The following is a 15,254-nucleotide window of genomic DNA, read 5'->3' as shown; positions in this document are numbered from 1 at the left end:
CGAAGGGAAAGCAATTAGGAAAAGGCAGCAAAAAGTAAATACGAGCTCAAATTAGGCAACGGTGGAAGGAGGAACTGACAAATGTCCTTATGAGGCAAAACTCTGGCCAACCGTGAAAACATTGATCACACTGCCAATCACCTTGTCACCGCATGACTTTCAAACTGACGCCAACTCCATCCCGTCGATTAGCAGGCAGAGGTGAAAGTCTGCTTGACAAATTTGAACAAGATTCCACTCATAATTTACTTTCCTCCTACAACCAAAAAATGTTTGTGCAGTAGAGGCAGCTCAAAGTCATTAAGTAGTTTTTATATGTGGTGGGCAAGAAAAATTGCGTGGTTTCGTGCATACGTGCTGATACCGAAATTTTATTATGCACACAGTCAATGCACAGGCACAGCAAAAATATTCTTATGGGATGTTAGTGCATGGAAAGTGAAAACTAATTTTGGTCGCCTGACTGATCCAAAAGTAGAACTTCTTCTGTAGAAGTACTGAAGTACAGGGGTGGGACAGAAGAAGGAGCCACTTGAATTTTAGGGGTGGCGTGTGATGCACAGTCGCGGCATTTTCAAAATTTGCATATGTCATACCCAGATAGTTAACGAAAATTTAGCACTATTCAGATTTTCCCTACGGTTAAAAATGCCCCTGCAGCACCCCCCAGAGTGCGAGGCACGCATAAAAGTGTTTTCCAAAGACATACTGAGCCAGAGAGCGATTGTTAGAAAATTTGCTGCAAATGTATTTATCGTCGATCGAAAGTACGTTTCTAATGTACTTAAAAACGTTGGAATCAAGCGGAGGGAAAAAGCGGTTAGAGCTCCACCCCCACGGAAAGGATACCCAAGATCCGCTTGAACCAAAAAGTTTATCCGGAAAATCAATTTTTCGCCAAAACGGTAAATCCACCAACTAAAAGTTGCATGGCGAAAATGTTAAACGTTAGTAGGAGAACATTTCTAGAGTCATTCACAATGACCTACAGCAAGTGACTCGTAGGAAATCCCGAGATCATGCTCTCATCCCAACTTATTTCTCACAAAATAGCAGCCTACGCGAAGGATTTTAAAAAAAGTTTGGGTATAACAATTATTCCTACTATAGAAACTCTCGTTAGTTCCTCTGATATCAATCCGATGTTTTTTTTTGGATTCGAGTACTTAAAACAGAGCCTTCTTGAAAGGAAAACGCGTGCGTTTTGATGCACTTTGGAAAAGTGTTCAGGACGAGTGGTGCAGAATCACTCTGAAAATTGTGTCAAAGGTCATGACTGGTTGGAAAAAGCGACTGAGGCTCGTTAGATAAACTAAAGGGCTTCACACTGAACCAATTACCAAACTTCACAAACGAATAATAAGGCCGGAATAAATTTAGGCAAAGTGGCTCCTTCTTCTGTCCCACCCCTCTGTAGAGGGAGGATGAACACACTTGCACCCATTATAAATACCTGTCGTGTATGCACACACTATTGCAAGTGGTGGTAGGTACAAACAAGTGTGTGTAAATAGTCATAATTTGATGTGATGGGTGCAGCGATGCGCTAATGTGGTTTGCAAAAAGTTTTTACAAGTATTGGCAACTCATGTAAATCCTACTTGACTCACACGCTGATGAAATGACATGATGAATTGATGTCTCATACACGCGTGAGGCTGTTACAGCAATAAATTCATGAACTAAATATACTTTGGTGGAAGAGAGAGATGAGCCAACAATAATTTCATTTTGTTTGTTGATTTCTCGCATAAGTTTTAAAACAACGCAATGCATTGTACTTGATCGACTAGTGAAAGGGTGGGATTCAAAAATAAACTTGTGTTCATTATGCATTACTAACGAGTTGAATAATAACTTTATTGAAGCGTGCTCATCAGCCCACTCGAAATTTTCCATGAATCCTCCATCTTCTTCTGGTGAATAGGCCTCCAAAATTTGGACTGGATATTTACACCCAAGTTTTAAAATGTTTAGACGTAACAAGACACACTTAGAAAAGTGGAAAAATATTTACGAACCAAGTTTGGACTTTGAATTGTTTTTGTTGAACTTGTGCCGATTCTTGCTAACAATGTGCGGTATTTTGTGATCCGGCTGTTTCTGGATGTATGTGCGAGTGGAAATGTGATATATCAAATGGAATACCATTCAGAGGTTACGGAGTAAGAAGTATCTCGTCTCATTTGATGTAGAATTCAAACAAAGGTTCGAGTTGCTTAAGTTGTTTTGCCCCTTTGGAAAAGTTGGCTAGCGCAAGGTTGTCCTTGTTTGAGCACAATAATAGAAATCAAACCAATTTGGAAGGAGTTAAGTTGTGAAGGTGGAAGATAAGAAGGTCTCACCAGGTGTCATACGTCACGTCGAACACGTTTACCCTAAATAGTCAACTCCAGAAAACGTCAACAAGCAGTTATGTATATACACATTTATTGTATTACATATCGACTCCACGTGTAAAATTAGCGAGTTGTTATTTTTCACCAACCATCTACACGCACATCTGCAGTCATATTTCACCCAATTTGTCTGATCCATATTGGTCGTGAATATGCATGTGGGCAACTTCCACACGAGGACAAATGCAGAGCTCGCAAAAAATGTGCCGTCTCTGCAGAATAGGGAAAGTTCTCTCATTCTATTCCAAGATACTGTTAACGTGGTCGGAATAGGGAAAGATGTGTTTTGAGATTGACGGTGGACGAGTTGAAAGTAAATCATTCCCTTAACATCAACAACCTCACGCAACCTGCAGAATAATCTCAGTAACGACGACCATCCTTAAAAAGTTTTACTTTTGATGCTGGTATGAAAAGGACACGTTTTCCTCATTTTTCGCAATTTAAGTGTTTTTACCCTCTTTATAAAATTGAGACGTTGTTGAGTTTCTTAGTTCTCACATGAGGAAATTGGATAGACGGATGAATTCACATCATTTAAAGGAGGAAAAAAACGCAAAAGATCTTTTACTCCAACTCCCATAAAATGCTGCATTATCTTTATTCATTTCATGCGTAGGCTATCCCATTTCGCAGGTGAATTGGGTCGGAAGAACTATGCCGTGAGAGCGGAGAGGGAGGGACAAAGCAAAGATGGAACGAGGGCCACGTGGGGTATCCCCCGTTATGTCACGACATCTCTTCAAATGTGGGTTTATCGCCGGGCCAGGGCTGCTCACCTAGTCCAAAGATATGACTAATAAATTATGATGATTTAGAGCGGCGATGGATGGAGTGACTTATTCCTGCTTCCTTTCATTCGTAACGAGTGATACCACTCACTTATTACAGATATTCTTACGGAGGATAAGAGTGACCCCATTAATTTCCGAGATTTATTACCTCATTACCTTTTCCATTAAAAAGTTTGATGCTCCATTTAAAATATTTCTATTAGGATTCCAGGGAAAAGTAAATCCTGCATTTTTTTGCTTCATTATTTTTGTCGTTTCCATCATCCGAGTTTAGAAAAGAAAACAAAGGAGGAAGTGAGTGAAAGGTTGGCGCATATGTGAAAACGTGCAGTAAGTCACCTCGTAAAGACTTGCATGGCTCATCTCTTCCTCCAAACGCAGTATCACGGACAACTAAAAGTGTTACGACTTGTTAAGATTTGTGGATGTAAACAAACAGAAATTGATGACTCTCCTCCTCCTCCCTCTTTCTTGAATAACAGTGAAAAGGGAGTGAGTTAAGCTGCAGGAGTTGTAAAAGTCGTGCAGTTTGAGTTGGTGAATGTGAACCATTACTGAAGACTGGCCATGAGTACATACATATTACGGAGAAACGGTTACGAAATTTTCAGTCGGATGTTTTGGATATTTACGGATCTGCCTTGCTTCTGTATTTGCTCCATTCATTCACCGTTGCTTGGACCCAGTCGCAATTTCCGGTGATTTGTGTTGTCATCCTCGACATAAGTCTCTGCACTACCTGGCAAACTTGTTCTTGTCAAATAAACCAGCCGAGAAAAATTAAAATATAACTCGCAAGTGTGGCTGGCTGGCTGGCTGTCTGATGCATGCCACATTTTTAACTTTTGTGTTTTTTCTTCAGAACCCATTTCATGATTGAAATTCAAAGAAGCGTGTCTTGATTTCCATTAGTAAAATTATGACTGTAAGAATCTGGACAAAACCAGGCGTTATCCACATGCTAATATACACATTAAATAGGTAAAGGAAGTAAATTAAGAAGGGTTCCAGGAAGGACCAAAGTATGATATGAATGAGTGCACTCGGTTGATTTCCACAGTGGTTGACTACGTAATGAAAGTTTTTATTGCTTTTATTGTTCCCAGGAGAATTTATTACGCACGAATAGATAAATGAGGAAGCAACAAAGTTTCCAACGTAGTGAATTATTAAATTGGCCAAAAATTATAGTGGTCCACAGTATAAAGCTAAATATATCTGATTCTTATGCACTTTGAAGTTGTGAATAAGTATAAGCACAAGTAAAATTATGCAGTAAGTACCTCCGTTCTTTAGGTTTCATAACGCACCTTGAAAAATTAATCCAACTCTGGCTAATGAGCTGTCATCCATTATAACTTCACTATCACTACCACCACGAAGCCATTTAAGGATGCGAGCATATTACAGAATACATAATGCCAGCATAATAGAAAGTTTTCCCATATGTAAAAAGAAGAACCAAGTGATGCAGAGCAAGTCACCAAACTTTCTCTGTCGGCACTTTACGTAAGAGCCTAGTTGTGGAATTAGTTAGCCATTGGTGGTTTGATGGGGGTTGCGGATATTCCAGGTCAAAATAGGAGAAAGTGACTCTCTATTGCTGCACTGCGAGGTATCATTCAGCAGCAGGTCGTCACTTTCACTTGGAGTCTGCAATTTGTCAGAAACCTCAAACCACATTGTCTGGGTTTGACAGGACGGAGTTGGAGTGAGAAACTGTGGTGGGCTTAGGTGAGCATCCTCAAAAAAATCTACTTTTAGCATTCCGATTGCATAAGTGACGAATTTCAACTACTTTAATAGAAATTCTAGGTTGCAGACAGACACCTTATGAGTAATGGCAATTCGCAACAAAGGTATTTACTTGAAGTATTTCCTCCTTTGATGTCTTGTGCTATGTAACTGTGACCATAGTGAATTTTGACAGTATAGTATTCCTACTCAGGAAATAAAGTAAGTGGCGCGTGGGTTTGGTAGAAGTTGACACTTTGGGCTTGACATGAATGGCTGTTCACTTCTATTGTCATTTGGTCTGTGTAACACTTTGTTATCCTCGTCGTACATAATTGTGGTTTCAAACTTTGTGACAGAATACAATGGTCAGGGGTTGACTCCCAATATGTGTACAAAGTATTTCAGGAATTGGCAAAGCAAACTAAAGTTTAGCCTCTCGAAGAGGAAGAGGTTTCACTCTGTGGGTAAAAGTTTGTGCCAGAAACTCTCATCCATATTCTCCTTAATCTATTAAGGCAGATACTTGTTAATGCGATGGGTTATCTTAATCAGGGGGTAAGATGAGATGAGATGTATAGAAAAATATTTAATACCTTTGCATATCTGTACCTATGTACTTCTGTTGGAGTAATATTATTATTTCATGGAAAAATCCCAAGAAATTAAGCTTCATGTCGTTAAATGCATTGATCAAGTTATTTCACTCTCTCCGACCAGACCCTGCAGGCTACTTATTTTCCAGATTATCCAGATTAATGGAAAGCCAATTAGTGGGATTAGCCTTGTCGTTAAACTGGGCTTGGTGCCAGCGTGCGTGTACAGATTCCTTAAGCAATACAAATCTCTTGCATCTTGACACTTTACCCACACCAACCACACCGCGATCAGTGATGGGCGGCCTCGGCCTCTTTGAGGCCATTTTTTGTGACCTCAGGCCTCGGCCTCGGCCTCTTTCAGGAATTTGAGGTCGAGGCCAGTGAGGTCTGAGGCATACTCTTTGAAAATTAGAGAGGCCGAGGCCGACCTCGCTGAGGCCTGAGGTTCAAGATGTGAGGCCGAGGCCGAGGCCTGGAACTTTTTCAGCGAGGAGGGGGCCAGTGAGGTCTGAGGCCTATATTTTGAAAATTGGAGAGGCCGAGGCCGACCTCGCTGAGGCCTAAGATTTTGGACATGAGGCCGAGGCCGAGGCCGTGTGAGGTCATAGGCCTCACTGTATGTTTAAATGGAGAGGCCGAGGCCGACCTCGCTGAGGCCTGAGGTTCAAGGTGTGAGGCCGAGGCCGAGGCCTGGAGCTTCCTTGGCGAGGCCGAGGCCGAGGCCTGGAGCTTCCTTGGCGAGGCCGAGGCCAGTGAGGTCTGAGGCCTTCTCTTTGAAAATTGAAGAGGCCGAGGCCGACCTCGGTGAGGCCTAAGATTTTCGAGGTGAGGCAGAGGTCGAAATTGAGAGGCCGAGGCCTGGAGTTTTCTCAGCGAGGCCGAGGCCATGTGAGGTCGTTGGCCTCATTAAATTTTTCGAGAGGCCGAGGCCGAAGAGGCCGAGGCCGAAGAGGCCGAGGCCTCGTGAGGTTGCCCATCACTGACCGCGATGCGACAATCCCCTCTGCCACCACTTTTTACAGGCTACGTGCAACACTCAAGTTGAAATAAATTATAAGAAAAAACGTAACGCAATATTAACTTGTACAGAATAAATTGCTGCTCATTTTTCTCACTTTCTTCCCCTCTCCTCATGAGCATCTTGTACCGAGAAATGTACATGTGTCCTGAAGCATAAACCTTAATTGAGCTGAGGGAAGAGTGCATACGTATTTGTACACGTGAGAAGTGTCTCAGGTTTAATTCTCGGGTGAGAAAGGAAGGAAATGAGTAGGGGATTTTTCGGACAGTTGGATGGATAGATAATGGACTTGGCCAGAGGGAAAGTGGCGGCGGTGTAGGTGAAAGATGTGAGTTAATCCTTCAAGATTATCGTCCTGGTGTGCCCTGCTCCACTTACACAATTCCAGGCACACGGTGAGAGTGGGACCATTATTCCGTGTAATAATACGTACGTACATATATACATGCGAGATGTGCTGGCATTTCTACCTCAGCAGGTAACGGAAGGAAAGAAGCAGGTTGTAGCAGTCGCTGCTGGCAAGAGAGATCTCATCCTCGTTATTCTTACGACACAGGATTAGTCAATCTTCTCACTTTCACCTTTCTCCACGTCACACTCGCTGTGGCGTGAAGGAAGGCTGCTCAAGTCATTTAACCAGCGAGGAGGTGAAGCCGAGTAAAGGTTTGTGCACTGGCGTTTGTAAGTAAGTAAAACAAGGCTTTTTTTACGTCAGTAGTGTGTTGCGCTCAAGGAAAAAGCTTTCCGAGGAAACTTTCGAGGAAACAAGTTCATTGAGTAAATTAATCCTTGACTTGATATGTAATAATGGCCAAGTGTGTGCGAGGAGGTAAAGCGATCTCGTTAAGTGAGATATAAGTTGATTGATTCTGTGTAATATTCTCATGATTGTTCTCAACATGCAGTTCAACTTACTCAATTTCTTTAATTCCCGAGACAGCCGTAAGTAAATGGAAGAATGATTAAGTCAAACTTTCTCTAAATTAAGCCCACGCGGACTGTTTTCTTCTGCGCGTCTGGGTCGCCTTGTGAGAAGACTTGCCCCACCTGAGCCATGCTGCTCGACAACTTTCTTTCTTGCCAATCCCATTATTTCCATTTACTCTACTTTAAACCTACTCCAATTCATCTAATTCGTTCCAGCTTACTTCTCCCGAATTCGCATGGAGAAGACTTCGCCTCCAAATGTGGGTAAAAATACATATGTTGTCAAATGGTGGAATAAACAAGCCCACGCCTATTTTTTCGACTTCTTTTTCTGGTAAATATAAAATCCTGCGTCGCGTGATAGGCATGAAGATTGGGAATTTAGGGACTCCAACTTGAATGCAACTGTTTTTTGTCACTATTCTGTCATCAACACCATCAGTTATCGAAACCAATTGAAAAATAATACATGGCACAAGGAGATATTGTTTGTACAATGGGTTAAAAGATTGGCACAAGTTTTACGGCGAAATAATTTGTTTTAAGTCTCCGTGGTCAGCACCACCCGTACTACGATTATTGTGGCAACTAATTGAAGCAATTTACCTTATTTGTTAATTAGAACTTACTTCCAGTCGCAGCCAAACCGGAATAAATGAGTTGCAGACAAGGGCATTAACATTCTCCATTAAACTGCCAACGCCTACCTTGAATAATTGCCAACATAACAAAGTGAGCCACTAATAAGGACTGTCTGCGGCCCCAGTTCAGCACAATTCCAATGTCAGCAACAAATAGGCTCTATTTGATTTGGGGTCATTGGATATCTGAGTAATCAGGAATGTCAATTTAGTAAAAACGACGTAATATTTTAGTCCCTCCCGTATTTGTTCAAGGAGTGAAAGTTCACTCTAATTTATTTGACTATTGTCGCCATTTTGGACAATGACTTCCTTAAGTACACAATGATTTAATGGTTGCAATATACTTTAAATTAATCAAATCTTTGATAAATAACCTGGACGGCTAGATTCGCTTTAAATTCCAAGTTTTCTAATATTTCAAGCTCACTCGCATCTGTAATTTCCTCTTCAACATTAGCGTGCTGTAATTTCCTCTCGCTTCCAAATTAGTCGTTATCCCACACCAGTGCACAACTAAAACTGACCTTCAACTGTAATTAATGGACCTTCATTTCCTGCACGGTATCACGATACACACGCGTAATGCATGCATATGTCTGCCTCAATGTAGAGTAACAAAGTGATTGTTCAGATTCTGAACGCACAGAGAAGAGAGGAACACTGCGGGAGAAAAGTGTATGCACTAATTAATTTTCTTTCTTCTCGCAACCCGCAGGGGTTACATCTGTTCAACCTGCATGAAACAAGCCCCTGCGTTCTTTATAATGTCGGTCGGTATAATTGTCATGTCGAGAATGAGAACCACCAAGGTTATCCAGGTTTGTTGCCACTATCTGAAATTTTTTGTAACTCCACTTAAATTAAAGCCTAAAGAGATGGCAGAGACTGAACATGCTTTAGAAAGTTTGTCATCCGGGAGACAGTTTGGAAACAAGGGAACAAATAAAGGAAAGACGTAACGTGTTTGCCCATCTAAATGACGCGGTTGGGTGTGGGAACAATTAGTTGCATTTAAACATAGAATTTAATTAGTTGGATATGACTCGAGGAGAACCACGCCATCGTGAATGAAGGGTAAAGATTACGACCAACTTTGTACGTCTCAACTCTCACCAGTCAAACTAAGCTCATAATAAAAAGACAGAGGCAACAACATATTGGTCTTCTTGTATGCGATGGCTGTGGTTTGTGGAGGTGGGTGAAATTTAATCCCCGTCTGAGGCTAATGAGGTAATGATCAGAAGAGCTCTGGTGCACATCCCTCGACCTGGATAATGATTTTTGGAAGGTAACTAATCTCTCCGCACTTTCTCCTCGCAAAGCTCGTTCTGGAGTTGGAAGAAAAGATGATGTTTCTTTCGTCGGTTTTCAGACTCTTTTGTTATGGTTTCGCCCTAATTTGACCTCCTATTACTTAAGTTCATAGGCTTTTACGAGGCTTCTAATCCCGATATGAAACGCATACGGCTGTTCTTTGTTTAATTTAAATTTATGTTATGTTTATTTTATGGGGTAAAAATAAGCTTGTTTTCTTGGCGAACGTTCCCCTTGGAAATTTCTAGTTAAAATGACAATAGTTTTGTTTACTTTGCACAGGAATGAAATTCCCATATATAAATGCGTACATATTTCTTTTACAGCGTCATTCCGGGCGAGGTGCGTGATCAAGAATTAGCACTTTAATCGATTCATTAATTCCTTTACCGCAGTGTGCCCAGAATTTGATCAGATTTGCGCTGAATGCTAATGTGCTCACGTTACGATTTTAAATGAAAATGGGAGGAAATTTACACATGGCAAATTCAGACTTATTCCCACACGCCGAACTCAATCGGAAGGTGGCAATGTTTTTACCAAGTCGCTGTAAATCAATGGTGTACGTTGTATCATTAATAAATGTTGCACGCTTTTCATCTAAATCGAATAGGAGCGTAAATGGATGGTTTGTTGGTCGTACTCTCGAAAGGATTACTCACTGACATGTGAGATGGTCACATTTTCTTTATCGGAGTGATTTATTTTTTGGCTCTAACTGCCTCCAGAGAGAGAAGGACAACACAACCTTGTTTCTAGTGGCGAGGTCCAGATTGCGCCTATGTGAAAGTGAAAGGAAGTAATGGGGGTATTTTAAAGGATGGATTTATGTTGGGAGAAATGTCTGATGAGGAAATCACTCCTGAAATCTGTTGTTTATTTGGTACCATTTTGATGGCCCTGTAAAATACGGGGCCAAAATTGACATAAATAATTTTTCCACTCACTTCCAATTCTGCTTTGTTAAAGTACTGCAGAATTGGAAGTGAGTTAGCTTCATGAGTCAGCTCCTTGTTCGACGTTTCCACTATAAGTATGAGAGAACAGACTGAAGTTATTTTCTGCAAAAAACGTAACCATGTAAGTAGGAACCCACTTTATCATCGTTTCGATACAGATACGACAAAGGAATAAACTAGAAATCTGACCCAAATCAGATTTTGTCAAGACAAAACACATCAAAAGTAGCTACACACTGTGCCGTGCTTTCTCTTCTACAGTTTCCACCATGACGGAACCCACTCAACCTCGAATTCATCAATCATTTCAAATTGCTTCGATCCAACCAATAAAGGACAAATTCTGCTTGCTTGTATAGTTTTGGTCCCTGATTAAACTTTTTTTTTCTTTACTTTGTCCCAAGACCGAAATATAGCACAAAGGGAACTTCGACCTGTCCTTTGCCCCCTGTCTCTCTCTCATTCTGTGCAAGTGTGCATACATAAATATTTCCAACTCGTGACAAATAAATGGAGAAACACCAACGAGGTGACCAATTTGTTCGTTATTGCCATTACATTATAATACAAAAATAAAAAATGCAAACTATTTCACGGGTATAATATGGCAGGAAAAATTAAACAATCTGTCACAAAATTTATAATGTACTTAAGTATTTCGCAGGAAAAAATAAATTACTTGTGCTTCTATATAATTTTAATGGCAATATTGTGAATAATCTTGTAGCGTTGCAAGTTTTTACCTATTACGTACCCATATGTATCCATGCAGCTTGTCATGCATTTATGCACACTATCAAATTGGCAGATACTGCCATTTCTGACTGTTATGCAACATTGGTTATGCACTATTGCACATTCGTTACCAACATTGAACTTATAATAAAAAAAGGCGTCTAGAAATTATTTGAAAGGGGAAACTTCTTGTGGGTTCTTTTCTGTCCCATTGCACAGATTGCAGCTGGAGTGGAATGAAAAGGGTCTGACGTCGTCATGATAAGGGTTGGCGTATTCGATTTTCTTTACAAACGTAACATCGACAATGAGAGCATTACTCATTGCGATATAAAGTGAAAATTATTGCAGCACTCAATTCAACAAATTCGTAATGCCAAACTTTTCCATCCCACTCTCACCAAGTCAAGCTCTAGAAAATGCACTTTTCCGATTGTCAATCTCTCATGCACATAAGTATGTATTTGTTCTGTGCAGTGTGCGTAGCAGGGTTACACAAGTTGAGTACATAATAGCAACAAGTATGCCATTGAATTCTTTCAGAACTTCATTTTTATATGAAGCATTACAAATTATTCTGGTCTCATATTTGTGAAATGACATAAAAATTAATCTGTTTGCCTGAAATACATATATATACAAAGAATGAAATAAGTTTTTAAGCTTCTTACCATCCAATTCCGAACGATTCGATGAATCCAGATTCAAAAAGTTTTAACAAGCCGATCAACATGCAAAGACGAATTATGTATTTTGTCTTAAATTTACAAAAGTTTTGAGATTATTCAACTATGTAAAGTTTTCCTATTTATTTATTTATTTAAATATCCACTTTATGCTATGTTTATATTTTCCTAAGTCGTAAATCCTTTCGATCAAATATAACCAGAAGATTTACAAAGTTCCGTATTGGTTCCAATTTTGGATCAAATGCAAAATAGGGAAGTCTGTCCTTGTATACGATTCCGTGATTTTGAATAATATCTCAGATTATATAACAAACAAAATAAACATAAATGTTCACAATTTGAGGGGTATTGGATCAAAGAAACTTTACAGTTTTCGGTTTTCAACTTTTAACACCAAAATAGCCAATTGCGAGGTAGGAATAGTTGTAATGCTTTCGAATTGGCAGGTGGGGCAGGAATGAGACGGGTTGAAGCAGAAGGGTTAGTCGGGCCTGGGATTGATTTCACCGTGCGGCTGAGTGTGGTGTTGGGAATCCGGGAGAGAACTGAATCCGAGGACGGGAAGCTCGGGGCTCTTTATCTTTATCAGGGCTTCCCCGTCTGAAACTCAACACCAATTGCGAAGGAAAGAGGAAGAAGGCGACATTCAATCCTTCAAGTCGTCACAGCTTGATTCCCTCCGTAAGTGAAAAGTTCAAAATACTGCTCAAGGCAAGCAGTTCAAAATTTGGATGGAACAAAGCAATATGTGTGGCAGGAGAAAGTTGTGTGCATGCTTATCCTTTGGATAGTCATGGAAGATGAGCTTGATATTTCTGTTCTTGAAAATGTGTGTCAGCAGAAGTGAACAGGTGAGAGAAGGTCAGAAGGATGCGCGTCTGACTGAGGAGGAGTATGCAAATACTTATGTGTAATACATGGGCAAGTTTATACTTCACTTGTTAGAAACTTGCGCCAATGTTATAGTTTAGCTATGGAGCAAGTTACAAAGGATAAGCCAAGGTTATGTAGTATCCCAGTTAGTAGTGAAAATATTAACTTTTAATAGAAGTAAGTTCGATTATCATAGTAATTATTGGTAAAATTTGACTGTTAGTTAGCACTCAAAGGAGATCTTTTAACCTTTGCTTTTTTAAATTATGTTCTTTCTAGTACATAACTTTCAGTAATTTTCCATCTTGCATTACACTCGACAATTAAATGTTGTAAACATGTTAGTTTGAATAAAGCCTGGCCCACTCAACGTAAATGAATTTCAACTTCTGCGTCATTAACTGCTATCGTCAAAACTGTTCGCAATCTAATTTCGAATCTCGATTACGCTCAAGGTTTTATTTTTCCGGCGATTGATTACTAAACAACCGGAGGATGAATTGGGTGTTTGAAATTGGACGTCTGATTCCATTGGGACATACTGGACGTTGTTTTCACCTTGCGTTATTTTCCATGAGGTGACTACGATTTCATCAAGTCATTTGTTAGCCTAGATAAATATATCACGTCATTCCACAATTTAGAAAAATCACAGCAGAGGAATTCTATCGAATGGAGGACAATCGATCTGAAAACTCTTTAATGTAAAAACCTATTATGCGTATTTACGTATAACTTCATGTGTGAAAATAAATATAGCATCCGACCCACGATATTTCATCGATCACCTATTTAATTGTAAGTGCCTTCTATTATTTTGCATCATATTGCAACCCTGTTGCCTTTCCAATATTGTTAGAGCTTGTAACTTCACATTTACATATTTTAATAAGAACCAATTCGTTGTCACCATGCAAAATTTCAGCCAAGTAAAATTATTTTGAGAAATCAACGGGTGGGTAGTTTGTACAGATTTGCATGTGTTTATCTTTAAAGAACAATTTCTACTAATTAAGCTCGATTGGCCCCATTGTGACCAGCTCCCTTGTGAACCAATTGCTTATCATCTTCCAAATTAAATATTATAGCTCCTCATTACGTAGGTACGCGTTGCGTGTGTACGTACCAAATTTAAGTTTGAATATAATGTTCTTGTTGGCTCATGCGCCAGGCTCGGAACCAGTTTCAATTAATTTCTGATAGTTCAGATATCTTCTCAATTTCGTTTCCACGTGGACTTTGATTTTTGCATAAACTAATTGGAAAAATTTCCCAAATATATATCGTTATTATCAAAGTTATTTTAGTAGACGTGATGAAAAAGAAACTCCAGTTATCTTAATTTGTTTTCCAACCACGAGATACATTGGATGTTTTACATACACAATTATGGATGACGTGTGCAATCATCATTACAGTCAGAGACGAATTAAATTGAATCATTTCACGGAAAGAATAAACTTCAAAAGATGGAGAAGTGTATGTATAACGAATTTTTATCATTACACAGCGAATGCCCTTTGAAGTGTAAAGTTAATCTTATTAAAATAAGTATCCACTTCCTGGAGAAGATGCTTTCATCTGCTAATCTCTTTTTCTCTCTATGTCGCCGATCATCCACACCACCTAAAAAAACTGCAAAATGCGAGTTGAATTAGAAATGATTGAAGCAAAAACTTATCATGTCATTATTACAAAGCACAAAATCAAAGCCCATTTGCAATTATTTTAATGGCATATCTACTTATCGTCGTGTTCTTAGAATATGTACGTATGTATAAATATTGTATCCAGATTCATGCAGAGACTGTTGTTATAAATATGCATACTTCATGGGCTACGTACGTATGTACCTAGTATATGTATATACAAGCACTTATAACAAACGACATCATTTCATTCGACAACAATTATAATGTTATACGGAATGCCAAGAAATTCTTAGTAACGACGTAATTTTACTTCATCAGAATTTCACTTGAATTAATATGCATATTAATATGTACCGACATGGACGGACAACCGTAAGTTTAATCAAACTGTTGCGAGTGAATGTCCTATCAATTAGTTAAGTTGGGTTAGTTTATCATAAAAACAATTAGAGCCAAGTTATACAAGCATGGTTACGTAATACATCTTTTGAACGGGTATAGCGGACCAAAATGTTCACCAACTCCATAAAGAGGTTTGATTGAATGAAAATTTAAGCAAGTTTGACAAAGAATCTAACTTTCTCCATACACTTACATGTTTTGCGACTTTGCATAATATTACGTGCCCTTGGTCCAAATACACCTGTGAGGTTCCCGCACCGAACTTTCCACTTTATTTCCACAAAGTTAGAATTTAAAGAAATGAAAATATTGAAAATATATCTTGATTTGAAATTATGTCATATGCACAAAATATGATTGGCCTCAATCCAATTTCGAGACAATTCATTTGATTTTCACCTGTCTCGTCTGGCTCTCTCAGATATTCATGTTTCAATCAAAACAGTTGAAGTGTGTAATAAAGTGTATTTGAGATTCGGATTTATTCGTGCAGAAGTTCTTCTACATATTTG

At 39.3% G+C, this 15,254-nt stretch overlaps 1 protein-coding gene across 2 annotated transcripts in view; it reads right to left on the bottom strand.

Moving 5' to 3' along the window:
* LOC110844582 overlaps positions 1 to 15,254 on the bottom strand; it is a 48,822-nt gene that overhangs the window by 30,692 nt on the left and 2,876 nt on the right. Inside the window, exon 1 of one of the 2 annotated variants that reach the window (XM_022090822.2) lies at positions 11,798 to 12,759. The exons of the other annotated variant lie outside the window; for it this stretch is intronic. The gene's annotated coding sequence lies outside the window, so the exon portion shown is untranslated. Of the gene's footprint in view, positions 1 to 11,797; positions 12,760 to 15,254 lie in introns of those variants that run through there. 2 annotated transcript variants of the gene reach the window in all.

The sequence above is a fragment of the Folsomia candida genome, unplaced genomic scaffold (genome assembly GCF_002217175.1).
Source record: "Folsomia candida strain VU population unplaced genomic scaffold, ASM221717v1 Fcan01_Sc001, whole genome shotgun sequence".
Taxonomy (NCBI): domain Eukaryota; kingdom Metazoa; phylum Arthropoda; class Collembola; order Entomobryomorpha; family Isotomidae; genus Folsomia; species Folsomia candida.
The sequence above is the reverse complement of the archived record's forward strand: the minus strand, read 5'-3'. Positions and strand labels throughout refer to the sequence as shown.